The sequence below is a fragment of the Diceros bicornis genome, unplaced genomic scaffold (genome assembly GCF_020826845.1).
Source record: "Diceros bicornis minor isolate mBicDic1 unplaced genomic scaffold, mDicBic1.mat.cur scaffold_622_ctg1, whole genome shotgun sequence".
NCBI lineage: Eukaryota > Metazoa > Chordata > Mammalia > Perissodactyla > Rhinocerotidae > Diceros > Diceros bicornis.
This window is the reverse complement of record NW_026691494.1, coordinates 32,923-48,694: the sequence shown is the minus strand read 5'-3', so window position 1 is coordinate 48,694 and position 15,772 is coordinate 32,923. Positions and strand designations below refer to the sequence as shown.

Genomic DNA, 15,772 nt, shown 5'->3' with positions numbered 1-15,772 from the left:
GAGCTGTGGGATGTACAGTGCAGCTCCTGGGATCGTCTCTGCTGAATCTGAAAACCAGGCAGGGGTGGGCATGGGACTGGAGTTCGGACCACCTGTGAGCACACCTGACAGTGATGCACCTGTGCAACTAGGTGCAAGATTAAGCAGGGCTTTGGCAAGGTCCAAAGGACTTAACATTCTCCTGCACGCTGCAGAACTGGAGACCTTGCAGTCTCTTCTGCCCGCAGAGTTGTTGGGGCTGCTCCAAGGTTTCCTCCCTTTGATGGCATCTGACTTCATTGCCAGGATAGGATGAGATTCTAGTAACTCGCCTCTTGAATATGTAACTGGACATCCTCAAAGGGATGGAGATGCTCAAACAGGCTTTGGGTTGGATTGGTTTCCACAATCATGTCGCTTCCTCTGTGATGATTTGATCATCATACTTCTTTTCCTCTTACCCTATAAAAATTAATTGTGAATGTGGACCAGACTGATAAACAAAGCCTGTCTTCCCAGGACAATTATGTCAGATGCCTTGTACTTCTACCCTCCCTCTCTCCCTGTGGGGATTAATCTGACCTGTGTCCTGGGACATCATCAACGAGATTTGGGTCAAGAACAGAAAGCTCGAGGTCAAAACTCAGGACTACTGCATGTCATTTCTTCTCCCCCATGTTGTTAGACACTTATGAGTATGACTTTATTCTCATTTTGTCCTTGTCAGTCTCAACAACAAAATCCCTGGTGCTCCCTGTCAGGACACACTGTCCCCAGTTCTTTTCTAAATCCCAAGTCATACCATTCTTCTGTATTATATGACTATTCATTTGATTGGCCCATTGAACAGTTGGTGTTCATAGCTCCATTAGAGCTTAAGTCACTAGTGAAATTATCATCCACTCCACTCCTAGTGACTGTTATTTGACATCTGTGAACATTAAATCTCAATACAGAGAATATATCTGAAAAAACTCAACTTACAAATGGAGATTGTGCTGTAAGTGGGAAGTACACACTGGATTTATTAAACCCAGGAAAAAAATGTAAACTCTCTCATTATGAAGTTTTGTGTAGAGTGCACCCACATTGATGATATCTTGGTTATAGTGGGTGAAAAAATACTATTAAAATTAGTTTCACCTGTTGGCTTTCATTTTTTAAAATGTGGCTATTAAGAAAAAAATTAAATTCTATAATATATAGTGCTTAATGTTACTATTGGACAGTACCGTTGAAGCCATCAGTGAAAATAAAGTCCAGAGACAGTGGTTAGGGAAATTCTTTCCTTAGAAAATGAGTCTACACTGACCCACACTGCAAGATGCAGCAAAATCTGTCATACACACATACAGACACACAGACACACTGACAGAATGAAAAAAACCTCCTCCTAGAGTCCCACCTCTTCTCACATGGCATGAGGTTGCACTCATACTTAGTCCTAAGTGGACTAATCTCAAGAAAGAAGGCAGAAGTCAAGGTAATTTACCAGTTAGGAAGATCTAAAACCAGAGACTAAAGCTCAAGATATGTGGTGAAATTCCTGTCCTGGCTTCTGTTATTAATTCAATATGTTAGGGAGACTTTTCCAAGGAGAGATGTTTTAAAACTCCCTTTTTCTTTACTATGTAAAAATAGACAGGCTATGTAAAGAATAATTACTCTAGCTAATCAATCAAAAGGAGATGATAGAACACGAATACCCTTATTATAAGTCACTACTGGATTAAAGAGTCAGGGAACAGCTGACATTGGGTTAATTTGGCCTTAATTAGGCTGATTCTGATTTCATGACCGTCATATTGATTGTATTATACTAGAACCTACGAAACTTCCCAGCCCCACCTACTATTTAACCACCAAGGCCCACCAACCAGACCAGTCCTTGCTGACACATCCCCTGCCTCCATCCCTTCTGACAACACCTGGAGGATTTTCCCCAAATCCCACTCTGTCCCTGAGCTCTTCAACCTGCCCCAGGGCCAGGGAATCATTTTCTCCAAGGCTCAGGCTCTGCGTGTGCCCAGCTCTGGGGATGGCACTTTTGTCTCGAGTGAAGACAAGGATCAGAGCGCAGACCCTGTGAGCTGCAGCAATTGGACAAAGACTGGGGTTTGCTGACAGAAAAAACCTTTAGTGGGCACCGTTACCAGGGTCCAAGAAGCCCCAGTCATTCCTCCAGGGAATGTGATGCAGGACAGAGCAGGTATGTCAGCCTGTGTTTCGGCTTGGGAATGCCTGTAGGGTGACATAGGTAACACTGGTAATGCATTCGCCAATGTTGTTCATTCATTTATTCATCATATGTCATGGAGTGCTTTCTGCGTACATCCAGACAACAGGCTCACCCTCTGGGGCTCACAGGCAGTGTCAGAAAAATTTCTAAAATATAGGTACAGTACTGGTAATACACTAGGTGTTTCAAGCATTTTCCAAACATTAACTCCTTTAATACTCTCCATAAACCTACAAAATATGTATGCTGATCATTATTTCCAACTGACAGATGAAGAAACTGAGGCACCAATCAGGTAAAGAACTCAGTCAGTACAAATATCTAATAAGGGATTGAGCTGGAATTTGGACGTGAGGAGTTAGCTCCATAGTCTGTGCTATTAACCATGACATTTACTCTCTAAAGACTTCAGATCATGAAAAAATTTGATCAGTTATCCATTTTCTTGGTGCATGGAGTAGCCACACTATTTTATCTGTGTCTGAAAAATAGAATACCTGCGTAGAAACTACTGCACATACACACTCAAATTACATCTACCAATGTCTCAAGTCCCTGAAAATTAATGCAGAGAACATTTCAGAATGTTTCTTGCCCAGGTTGGGAGGACTCTGAGGAAATCTCAGTGTTTCTATAAGAAGCTGAGGACAGGCTGGGAGTGGGTCTCAGTGGAAAGGTGTCCTCAGGAGTCACCATTGAATGACAACATTGATGGGTGAGTCTCAGCAGTGACTGAATTCAGGATCTGGTGGTGATATAACCTGGTGTTTATCATCTGACTGTGGGTTTATGGTGATGCAGCACAGGGAGAGGGGATGGTTCACTGTGTTCTTGGGGAAACCAGACCCATGAAAGAGAGGGAATGACGCTTTCCTTAAACAATGGACTCGTGGTGGGAAAAATTCGGCTTGGAAGAGACAGTCCTCTGCCTGGTATAACCAGAAGGAGTTGCCTCTGCTTCAGCCAAAGCAGACAGCCCTTCCTCATGAACTCATTTTATCTCAATGGGAGGAAGGAGGAAGATATCATGTAATGCTCATCTGGATGTGAGATATGTGATGGTAGAGACTGTGCTAGGAAGTTCTGAAAGGCTGCCCTGAGGCATTTCAGACCTTTGCTGTGACCAGAATGACAAGTGTAAACACCCCTTCTTATGTCTGGGGAGAGTTAGTGGTTCAAGGAGAAGGCTCCCTGTTGCAGAGACTCACAGGAAGAATCGAGTTTGACCAGGGAAGGTCAGAAATGTGACCAGTGTGGCTGGAGGGAGCCTGAGAAGAGAGAGGAGTGGAGAGAGGAGGGTGATCAGGCTGGATCCTGGGACATGGTAGACTGTTACTTTCTGTTCCTCTGTGACAACATTACTCCAAAACCTGCCACCTATAAAGTACAAATATTTAACATCTCACAATTTCTGTGAACCAAGCATCAAGCATGGCTTAGCTGGGTGCCTCTGCCTCAAAGTCTCTGTGAAGCAGAGGCTGTGGTCTCCACAGGGCTCCAATGGGGGAAGATTTCCACCCAAGATCACTCACATGGGTTTTGTCCGGATCCATTTGGACCGAGAGTCTGAGCTCCTGTCTGTCTGTTGGCTGGACACTCCCTCAGTTCTCTCCTATGGAGCTTCTACCTAGTGCAACTGACAACATCAGCACTTGCATTCCCAGTTCTGGTGATTTGATAGAGAACGATAGTAAGAGCGAGAGAGAGAGAGAGAGATGGAAACTTAAGGAGAGAGGTAAGTAGGGAACCCAAGTAAGTCAGTGAGTGGGAAGTCACAGACGTTTTGTAATTAAAACTTGGAAGTGACATCCCATCACCTTGGCTGTGTTCTGTTGTTCAGAAGCCAGATACTGACCACTTAGTGGTGGCAAAATGATGTGCACTCCAGGAGGCAGGGAGCATTGGGAACATTGTGGAGGCTCCCACCACATAGACCAATATGAGGCTCTTGGGACTGATTCTGAGTAAAACGGGACCGTGGAAGGCTTAATGCCAGTGGATCACAATGTCTGAATAACCTCTAATTTCAACCCCTTCAGGATGCAGACCTGAAAATGAGGTTCAGAGCGGCAGTGACTTACCAAAAATCACACATCTGGGACCCAGAGAAGTTCTGACTGGTATTCTATGGGATGTCCTACTTCTTGTACTTCCTCCATCTCTAATTGTGTGCATTAGACACATGTGACACCAGCCCACAGGTGTTGTACGTATTATCGCATATACACCTGATGAGGTCCCTAGGAAGCTGTTTTTAGCGCAATCCTCATTGTGCAGCTTGGGAGACTGGGGAGATCTTGAGAGGCACAGCAGCTTTTCCAGGACACAGAACTGGTAGGAACAAAGAGGTCTGACCTCATCTCTGTCTCCTCAAAGCTGGGGCCTGGATCCACTCCCAAGGAGCTGTGGGGAGGGTGGTGATGGGTATTTGTGTACTGTGTTGGAGATGACATGGGCAAGGAGGGAGAGCAGCCAACATCCTAGCGGGGGATTTGGGTGCGTCTCATTGAAGGAAGGGGTCAAGTAATAGAACCTTGAATAAGTGACCTCACTTCCTTGGTGACAGCCCCCAAGAGAACTTAGAACTCTGGTTACCAGGCACCCACATTGTAATCACAGACTCCTGTCCAGTTCAATTGAGTGGAGACACTCGACAGAGCAGGATGTTCTCGTGTTGTCCCATGAATTTCCGAGGCTCTGGCCCCCGGAAAGCCCAGAATGAGAGCGTGTTAAGTCACTTTAGACGTTGGCTCAGCCCTCACCTCGAATGTGTGTGGCCTTTTGGCAGGAGGAACCATCAGGTAACAGTTAAGGCCAGGGCAGGCCACTCTAGGTCAGGCCAGAACTGTGATCCCAAAAGGACAGCCCCACACCCCTTGACCCTCATTGTGTGTTTGTAGGGGGGAGGTGGAGTTAGGGAAGTTGGGGATGAGGAGGATCCAGGCTGGGCAAGAGCAGGAAGCTAGATGGTGGGAGTTGAGCAGTGTGTCATGTTGGTACTCAAGATCTTGGTTGCAGGAGAGTCACGTGAGTGCTGGGGACCAAGCTCCTCTATTCACATGTGAATGCCAGGACCTCAAAGTGAATCGCATTCCTTCACTGTTGGAGTCTGTGCAGATGCCGCTCTGTGCCTGATCTGTGTTGGGGTTTCCCACTGTGGCAAAGTCCAGGCAGGCCCCTGATCCGCCCTGGCCTGACTGTTGCGCACTGTCACTGCAGAGCTGCACCCAGGAGATGGTCGAGGAGCTGGTGGATGCTTTCCAGTTTGCCATCTCCCTGGAGTGGACACAGGTGCACCAGTCCATCAATGACCAGGGCTGGTCTGAGGTGAGTGTGGGTGCAGAGGGGTCTTCACACTCAGGGCCCTGAGATTATCAAGGCAGTACTAGAATCCAGACTCAAATCTGAGATTCTGCTGGGAACCGCTGCCCCAGAATTTTCTCACTAGAGTGCCCCACAGTACCACTCCCAAAGAAATCTGGACCTCCACTCCTTCCCACAAGCTACACAGGAGGGTAGAAAGTCACCTCAGTCATCCTGGTGGTTCACCATTGTGTCACTTGTTGTATGTCCCTCCTCCTCTCCCCCAGTGTGAGCATGAGTCCACTGTGAATTTAAATGAGGCCTGCAGGATGCGTGCCTTCCAGGCAGCGTGATCGAGAAGCTGACAGATTCCATGGCACAAACTTTCCTGAGTAGGAACATCTCCAGCTTCACCACCTTCATGGTCAACTAATCAGCCTCAGACACATCCCACCGGGTCCTGGACCAGCTGTTTACTAGGTGAGTAGCCACTCCCTCCTCAGCACAGTGGTGACTCTGCCCTCTGCCAGCTGTGTACCTTGGGCAAATCCCTGCATCTCTCGGAGCCTCAGTTTGCTCTTCTGAAAAGTGGGGGGGGATAAATTTCATGGTGATCTTGTAGGGACTAATGGGATCAGCAATGGCAGGTGCTTACCTGGTGCCTGGATCTGCAGAGAGAGCTGTAGACATGCTGTGGTTCTTCATGGTTATTATTTCTCTCTTTGTCACGAAAAGTAGTCTGCATCATCCTTTTCTGGGATGTGGCCTTTCTGAGTTTGGAAAAGCACATGGAAACCACCCTGTCAAGGAGGTGGAGATTCTGTCCAGCTGGTCCTGGTCGTTTTCCTTGTGGTAGCCAATCAGGGGTCTCTGTGGCAGCAGAGGAGTCCCAGTCCCACTCAGGTGTCTGGGATGGTTCTGGTTGGACTTCAATCATGCAACCATGTAGATTAAGCACCTACTACATGCAGGACTTTTGGAGACACTTAGTAGAACTCAGTGAATAAAGGAGATACAATCGCTGGGCCTCAATTGTCGTCTGAGAGTCAGACAGTCACATTGGACATCATTCGCAGGTCCTGTCCTCCATTGCACATCCCAAGTGGTGCCTTGATAGCCTCCTTTACATCTAGAGGCATCTTTCCTTATTCCATCCAGGAGGGCAGAGCACAGGACCATCTGAAAATGTGAGTGGTCTTTGGGTCCCGAAGAACGGCTTCCTGTCTCTACAGAAGAAAGTGTGGAGGGAGAGATGGGAGCTGTGGCTGGGGCGGGCCTTTCAGAACCCACATCTCATGCATCTTTTGATTTCCGTGGGAAGGCCGAGGTCTGGTGGCTTCCAATCCGAAAGGGCAGGACTCAAAGAGCTTGGATGGGTGTCAGGACCCCTGGGAATCAGAGGGGTGGCTTGGCTGAGTTGTCCCCAAGAGACCCATTCCCACCACAGACCCATCAAAATCTGCCTCCCCACATCCACCTCTTCTGAAATCAACCTCCAGGCCCAAGATAGGAGATGTGTGAGCAACCTGCTCACAAATCTGCCTCAGTGCTCAGTCCAGTTATACAAGTGCATGGAGGGCTGGGCTGGGCTGTGTCCCAGCCCTTTGGGAGAAGAGTGTCAGCGAGAAGAGAGTCACGACAGAGTCTGTGTTCAACCTGCTGTATAACCAGACCTGCCACTGCCTGGATAGCCTCACAGGGACCACTGCTGCCGTGGGGCTCTCCCTTGGATGGGAAGGGGCAGGCATAGGGGCCCAGTCCCAAACCAGGTGCCTTGGGGGAGAAGTGTGGAGGGAAAGGCCAGGCCTCTGACTCTGTTGCCCACTTGCCTCCCCCAGTGCCATCTCTTCTCTGGTATGAACCTGCCTGGACCCAGGGCAGGATTTCTGGGAGCCCCTCCACTATCCCTGCTTCACGGTGAAGCTGACCTCTCTGCATGTCAGCTTGCCTGGCTCAGGGCTGCAGGGCCACGCGTACCTTCTCCAGGTCCAGCTGGAGCATCCACGGCTCATTGAGGCAGAGCTGGAAGGTGAGGTGACAGTAGTCTTGGAAGAAAACTTGCTGAGTGTTCAGAGGCTTTGTTCCCTTCAAGGCAGTGGGGTCTTTCCTGTCTTTGACAGGCACAGGGGAAGTCAGCTACGTGAGTGACACTGTTTCTTTCTCCTGCTGCAGTACCATCTCAAGAGCTCCCCCCAGCTCCAGAGCCAGAGCAAGGGCCAGCTCCACGGCTAGATCCAGCTCCAGCTCTAGTTCCACCACCTGTGCCAGAGCTGGAGCCAGTGTCACCTCCATCAGTCCCTCCAGGGCCAGAGCCACCACCAACATCAGCTCCAGCCCCAGTGCCAGCTCCTGAGCAGGAGTCAGATGGACCATTGGCTCCAGGGAGAATCCTCCTTCCACCTGGAGAGATAACAGCAGAGCCAGATCCAGCCCCAGAACCCACCTGCCCCTGGGACGTGACCACAAAAACCTTCTGAGGGAGGAGAAGCCTGACTTCTTGGAGTTCCCTCCCTGGCTGGTGGCAGATCAGTTGACACTGATGGATGTGGTGAGCAGTGGGGCTCTCAGGGCAGGTGGGGCCGGCCTTCCCTGTGCCATGAGCTGCCCCACACCTGCCATTTCCTGATCCAGAATCCTGTGATCTCGGTCCAGCTTCCTTGCTTACCCTCATGTAACCTGAGCAGCCTTCTTAACTCCCAAGCCTTTGCTGTCCTCATGTGGACAGTAGAGATGGACACTGAGAGCAGCTGCCATGCAGAGTGGCTGTACAGATGGATGAGGTGGAGCAGAGAGGAAGTTGGGCATAGTCTGTGCTTTGGTGAGGGATGGGAGCACACTGAAGTGCTGTCTGGTCCTTGGGTAGTTCACTCATTTGCCCAGGAGGCCTCAACAGGCTCAGCACCTATTAGGCACCTCAGGTGTACATGACTACATGGCAGACAAACAAAGCCCGTGGTTGTTGCTCCCTTGGGGGAATGTGCATCTGAAAGAGGAGTCAGACCCCAGGATGATCAGAATGGTTAGAAGATGCCCCTAGAGATGGTCAAGCAGGAGCCGAGTTCTGGTACTTGGACGAAGTGAGACTGGACGGTGAGCAAATGTCATTTCCCTGGGTCACAGTATCGGGTCCTGGGTCATCCTGTGCTGGGTACCCTCAGGGGACACAGGCAACACCCAGGGACTCCCACAAGTCTCAGGCCGCATTCTCAGCATCCTGAGCTCCAGCTCTCATCACAGACCCGGCCTGGGACTGGGGGCTGCGGACGCTGAGCTGGGCTGTGGCAGGGCTGGGTGACACTCCCTGTCCTCCCCAAGAGCTCTTCAAGAAAGTGATGCCCCACGACTTCCTGGACTCCATCTGGTCCCAGTGGGAAAATAGGGCCAATGAGCACCTTGCACCCACTATCCATGCCACCGTGACCCACTTTAGCAGAGTGGTCAAATGTGTCATCACCACCTGCCTCGGGGACCCAGCATGACGGCCCAGGACAGGGCCAGGGTGGTGGAGCTCTGGATCCAGGTGGCCAAGGTAAGATTTGGGAGTCCCTGGGAACCCCTCTCTGGAGTCGTGGTAACCGTTCCTTCTCCTTACTCAGTTCTCAGGATTGAAATCTGTGGTCTGAGCCTTCACACAATCCTTAGGCCCCTCCTGCCAGGGCCTCGATGACCTGACTCCTGGTCCCAGTGGTAGGAAGCTCACCCCATCCTGGGCTCTTTCCTTGGCTTGAGCTAAAATCCTCCTCCCTGGGAGTGTTCCTCCTCAGGGTCCAGCTGTGCTCTTCCCGGGTTTCTTGACCCTTGTCTCATCCAGGACAGGAGACGTCCATGAGGGGACAGAAGCCAGAGGAAGCAGGGCTCCAGCTCCCCCTCACAACACATTCTCTTCCCTTCCCCAGAAATGCCAAGGCCTGAGGAACCTGTCTTCACTCCATGCCATCCTCTGGGCAATGCTGAGCCCCTCCATTCAGCGTTTAAAAAAGACATGGAGACGGGTGTCCAGGTGGGTAGACCTCTCTCCATGAGAGCACCACCTGGGTGGACCAGACACCCCCCACAGTGCTGCCATTGCCCTTCAGTAAGCTGGGATCTCCTGGGAGACAATGAACCCTGGGGACAGGGTCTGACCTGGTTGGGAGGCATGGAGTCCTTCTGGAAACTTAGGCCAGTGGTTCTGCTTCAGGAAACAGTTTCCCGAAGTGCCAGACCCTGACTTGAACCAAATTGAAGATTTTCAAGTGTTTGCTTTGCAGCAACAGAACTCTCTGTCCACCTGAAATCAAGACTCTTTAAAACAGGTTTGTTCATTAGATAAGAGAATGAAGGCCCCAGGTGATAACAGGAAAGCCCCCTCCCCAGTCCCAGAGACCTCTGGGCTCAGAGGACACATTGAAAACGCTCATCCAGGCTGTCTGGATAATTCTGCGTTTTCAAACAAAAGGGATTTACCTTTAAACCACCCCACAGTGTTTCATTCCTTTTTTCCCTCCTCAGGAGGAACTGCAAAAAATTTAAAACCTTGTGCAGAATGGACCAGCGGGAGAGGAGGAAACTGCTCACGGAGGTGAGTGGAGGCTTGAGATCTGGAAGGAGGGAAGGTGAGGGGGGAGGAAGGACCAGGCAGTGTGTTCTTTGGTAAGTTTTTCACTTAAGGTTCCCTGAGAAATAACGGTGTGTCTTGTCAAGCTTGACAGGAAGTGGGGGATGTGAGCTGCAGGGGCAGGTGGGGCCTGTTGGGGGTAGGAGACCTTTGTCATGGCGTAGAGTGGTGTTGGTTGGACTGTTCCAGGAGGTGAGGAGCTGGCAGAATGAGCAGGTCTCTGGCTTCCATGCGGGCCCATCAGCTGGCCCTCATCTTCCTCCAGGCTGGCAGGTGGATGGAGTGGGTGGGGTTTCTTTCTTCCTAAAGCAGCCCAGGCTGTCCTCAGGAAGCCAGGTCCCTGCTGCTCTTTCGGTCTTCACTGCACCTCGCAGGGAAGAGCACCCTGCCTGCCCCAGGGACGGGCACTGTGTGGTCACACAGGCCAGGTGGACACACGGGCTGCCCAGCCTTGGAACGTATGGTGGATCTGGGACAGAACTGTGTGCTCTCTGGGACTCTGCACTCTATCCCGATAGTGGTCATTACTGACGACCCAGTGAGAGTCTACTCTGGTGCCTTGTTGACAAGGATACGCCCCAGATGGCAATGAGAATTATCGGGGAACCTACAGATTCTGAATGGACCTTCCTGGCAGGACATTAGAAGTTTCCAAATAAAAAAGGATGCAAACGTCACCATTACACAGCGCCCTGGTCACCCCCTACGCTGTCACTCAGATGTGGCTGAGAGGGGTCCCCTTCCTGAGTGAATGAAGGAGGAGTTCTGTGCAGGGACAATCCTGAGGGGATCCTAGGGAGCTGAGGCATTTGGCATGGCCTCAGGTCCAACCTGGAGTCAGAAAATCCCAGGGGCTGGGACAGGCAGAAGCCACTTGGATATGCCCCCTGAGACACCTTTTGCCTCCCCATCCATGCCTCAGCCTGACTAAGCGCCTAGGCACACCCCGAGAGTCCAGAGGACAGGACCTTGGTCAGAGGTGGGTCTGGAGGAGGAGTGAAGGCCGGGGGACAGGGCCTCTGGCTGGGAGGGGGAGCAGTCTCTCCTCTGTGGGCCCCTGAGCAAGTCACTGCCCCCTGTGGGCCTCGGTCTCCTCATCTGGGAAATGGAGGGGGATGATCTGTGATGCAGGCCTCACAGGGGTGATGAGGTACAAGGGGGAGAGGAATGTGCAGGAGCTTTGTGCTCCTCCTCGAGGGGCGAGGGGAGAGTACTGGTGACAGTCAGATGACACTCAGTCCTCAGGGGACCCTGAGAGGCATGGGGAGTCCTCCTCACACTTTCCTGATGAGGAGAGAGTCTTAGGGGTCTGGGAAAGCCTGAGGGCACAGAAGAGGGAGTGTTGGAGCTGGGATTGACTAGAACCAGAGCACTCTGGAATGGGAGCAGCCATAGACACCAGATGTCCAGGGTCCAAGATCAGAAGCCTGGGAGACACAGGGAAGGGAGCATGGCCTCCAGAGCCTGTCCTTGACCCTGCAGGATGTGACCTCTGTGAGGGCCACCCTGGAGATGGGCCCCCAGGGAGCCCAGGAGAGGTAGCAGCAGGTGAGGGGGCCTGAGGGGGAGGGTCCAGGTGTCAGAGGAGGGGGTCTCCTCCCTCACGGCTGGAGGCCTCCCCAAGAGAGGGGTCCCTCCTCCTCCAGCCCAGCTCCTAGAGCCCCAGAGCTTGAAATACCTTCCCTGGAAGTGACCAGGAGGAGGCCTGGAATGGCTGGGCCAAGGATGGATTTGGGGGGGAGTGGCAGGGACCGCACAACCTGGGATTTCCCAAAAGCCGCCCCTGGTAGCTGACGGGGAACGTTGGGTTGTCCTGGAGGGGGCAACTGTGGGGAGGTTGCTGAGGGGCCTAGGCTGCTCTCTGTGGGAGTCTGTGGTGGGCAGGAGGATGGAGTGAAGTGACTTGGGGGAGGGTTCATGGGGGCACCTGAGAGGTGGGACTCATCACCCCTCCCACCCTGATTTCACAGGGTGTCATCCCCTTCCTGGGCATGTACCTCTATCACCTGAAGCTGCTGAACATTGAGATGGAGGATGATCTGGAAGTGAGTGAACCTGGAGTTGGGCCAGGGAGCAGGAACCTGAGGTTTGGGATGAGAAAGCCCTGCACTGGCCCCTGAGCTCTCAGTACCTGGCAAACCTCCTCTCATGAGAGAACCACGGCCACCCCTGGGAGCTGGGGAGTCAGGCTCATCTTAGCGATGCGGGAACGGAGGCTCCACGTAAGCCCCCCATGAGGCTCCCCAGCCTGGGAAAGCTCAGAGCTGCCTGCCTGCAGAGCTGCAGGAGGCTGTGTCTGAGCTCCACTCAGCCTCCCCATCAGGCCCTGCCCCTGGGGGAGTGCCATCAGTCCCTGCAAGTCAGGAAGCACATCTGTGGTCCAGCTGTCCCTTCTTGCCTGAGGCCTCAGTCGTCCCGTCTGTCATCAGAAATGGGTGGGCTACAAGGTCTCTGGCTTCAGCTCCCCTGTCCCTCCTGTTCTGGAGCCCAGAGCCTGGCCCAGTGTCAAGTTCTGTTTGTGGAAGTTCTGCCCTCTGCTGGGCACTGACAGTCCTGCAGCCTGAGAAGGGGTGGGATAGGGGCTGGTTATGGGCTTGGGGGGCTGTTTCTGATGGACATTCGCTGTCTCCTTTCCAGGGAAATCTGGTGAACCCCAGAAATGGCGTGAGGTGAGCATCTGTGGGGAGGGTGGGGAAGTGGAAATCACAGACCTCGCGTGGCAAGATGTTTCGTGTCCTCATCCCTCGGGTCTTACATTTATTGGATGAGTTAGATCCACAAAGTTGGGAATCCCATCACGTTGGCGGGTGCGGGAGGGGCTGGCATCAAGGACACCTTCCTGGATGAGGAACTAATTCAAGGCAACTGTGAGGACAGGCAAGTCCTGAATTCAGTGAGAAAGCAGGAGGGTTCCCGAGTGAGGAGTGATCCTCACTCCCCACAAGTTCCTGGCAGGTTTCCCCACCCAAGCCCTGTCTGCACCCTTTCCTTCCTCCCAGAAATGCAAAGTCATCAGGAGGATCCAGCTGCTCCAGCAGGCTGCAAATAAGTATGACCTGGAGCCCGAAGAGTGATTTGGGGCCTGGTTCCAGGCCATGGAGCCCCTCAGTGTCGATGAGAGGTGAAGGTACAGGAGTTGGGTGAGGGCAGGCCAGACTCTCTCTGATGGCCGGCTTCAGAGCGTGTGGCCTGGCTCCCTGATCAGCCCCAGACCTCAATGCATGGTGACCCATGGAGCACCGGGACTCAGCTGCTGTCAGGGTCTGGGAGGGACACCTGGGGTGTGGCTCCTGGTAGCTCACAGGCCGCTCTGTCCTGTAGATACTGCCTCTCCTGCCGGCTGGAGCACATACACCAGAAGGCAAGCAAATTGCGGCTCTTCAAGAGAAAGAACTGGCCATCCTCCAGTTCAGGGCCTAGTGAGTGTTGGGACCAGCAGCGACTGAATCCAGGGGCTCAGTATATCTTCGGGCTAAGCATGGACCTGGATCCCAGCTCCACTGCTGACCAGGCCTGTAAAGGCTGCTCCCCTCTCCTCTCTGGGACTCGGTTGTCTCCTCTGAAATGGGTGATGCTAAATGATGCCTGCCTCATCAGGGACAAACGGGGTGCTGTTGATGGACTGAGCACTCGGCAGAGGGTTTGGATGAGAGTGAAGGGGGGCAGGGAGGTGTGCCGTGAATCTCAGGGAGGCACCCCAAAATAGTCTGTTTGTTCTCTTCAGCCACCGTGCCCTTGGCAAGGAGCCATAACACTCCGGAGACCACAAGTTCAGCTCCTCCTGAGCAGCGGGGACACTGGTGCCCTCGGGGTGCACTGGGCCAGCTCTTCCCACCTGAGTGAAGGAGGACATCCTAAGACTTTCCCTGGTTTCCCCTAAAGCCCCAGAGGGAGGGCCCCACCCCTACCAACTCCCTGACATCTGCACCCCAGCGACTGTTAACCCATTGGTGAGGAGCGATATTATTTCTTTAATAGTAAATGGTAGATTTGACTCTTACATTATATCCTGCTTCTGTCACAGCCTGGGTGTTGTGGTGTGGTTCTTTCACTGCTTATGCTCATGTAAACAAGACACAGAATCTCACTTTCGTCCTTGAATTAAGAACTTGTGTATGGTTACATCTTATTGTATGTGGCAGAAAGGAGGGGGGAGGACCAGTCTCCTCCCTGGCTACTGAATGACACCCTGAAGTCCCCTTCCTCAGAAGACAGGTGTATTTCAGTGTTGTTCACCTGGGACAGGAGCAGAGACAGCCCCTCAGATCTCCCTGGAGGTAGAGGTTGGAGGGACTTTCCCAGGCAGAGCAACAACCACTGAAATGTGGGTGTTTTTCAAATAGCACTTACCAGGACCATGTCCTTCCCTAGGATAGTGGCTGTCTTTCTACAGCTTTCAAGGAAGAAGGAATGTCTTTTGCTTCTCTTGTTGAGGTTTCTTCTGATCAGATATTGGAACTTGCCATTTTCTAATCAGTCTCTCGATTTGCATCTACACTAAATGAGGAAAAAAGTAGAAAGAGAAAAGTTTGCCTGTGGAAGGGACAAGGCCAGAGGAAGACCATGTGCAGATAGACTAAGGGCCGACAGGACATCCACCTCAGGCCACCTCTAGGGCTCCCTGTTCACCCTTCGCCTCGATTGGAATCACCCTAGGATCCTGCCCCATGCACTTGGAAGTCTTTTTCCTGCTTTTTTCATATCCAGAGGGAAAGATTCAAGATGCAGCTTTTAAAGGTACAATCAGACTTTGTTCCATAAACCTCACTGCTCTCTGTGAACTAGGATTTATAGCATCCCCACACATCCTTTTATGATTCCTTTTACGCAGAAATTCGCTAGAAGGCCCCCAGCCTCCCTGTCAGGTACATCGTGGCCATTCCTCCCCGACTGTGCCTGATAGATCAGGGGTGAGCTCTGGTTTGCCAGGACAATAGACCTTAATCCTCTCCACTGAATGACCCACACTGTCCCTTGCTGCCCAGGGTGACATCTGGGACCGTGTGCTTCTGAGGTCCATGGTCTCAGACAATCACTAGGTTACACACTAAGTCGTGTTGTTGCTGACTTGTCCCAAAGGGACAGTTGGGCCTGAGCGCATAGAGCACATAGCCCCTGGGACATCTGTGTTCTTTTCTCCAGTCTGTGCTGTGGTTATGTGGATTTGTGTTACAGGGATGTGAAACTGTCCAGTTGGGAGTTTTGAAAGATGAGGCAGGAGAGGGGCAGGTATAGAAGTGGGTCCAGCAGGGGACTATCACCAATCTTAAACATCACAGACACAACAGACACAACCTTACCAATTAAAATACTGAAATGCTCCCCACGTGGGTGGTGAACAGACACTGCTCAGAGCTCACCCCAAGAACCCACCCCACGACCAGGAGCTAAAGTCTTACCACCCAGCATTTTGTACATCATGCCCTGGAAACACCCTGTAAGACAAGGGCCATTGTATTGACTTCCTTGATACTTCTTCCCCCTCCTTTCTGAAGGCTGCAAGTGTCACCCAGGGAGGCCTTTTCAGTTCAGCCAGAAGCAGAGTAGAAATCCTGGTTCCCAGAGAGCAGGCTCTTCTTTCCAGGGCCCTGTCATCCGGGAAAGAAAGAATTCACACATCGGTGTAGACACACAAAGACACACACTCATATCCC

The 15,772-nt window shown here is 52.0% G+C and overlaps 1 long non-coding RNA gene across 1 annotated transcript; it reads left to right on the top strand.

Moving 5' to 3' along the window:
* Positions 1 to 7,996: 7,996 nt before the first annotated feature.
* On the top strand, positions 7,997 to 13,219 carry LOC131403272 (uncharacterized). Its single transcript, XR_009219357.1, has 4 exons — positions 7,997 to 8,069; positions 10,013 to 10,082; positions 12,756 to 12,787; positions 13,118 to 13,219. It is a non-coding gene; the product is annotated as an uncharacterized LOC131403272 (long non-coding RNA).
* The last annotated feature ends 2,553 nt before the right edge of the window (positions 13,220 to 15,772 follow it).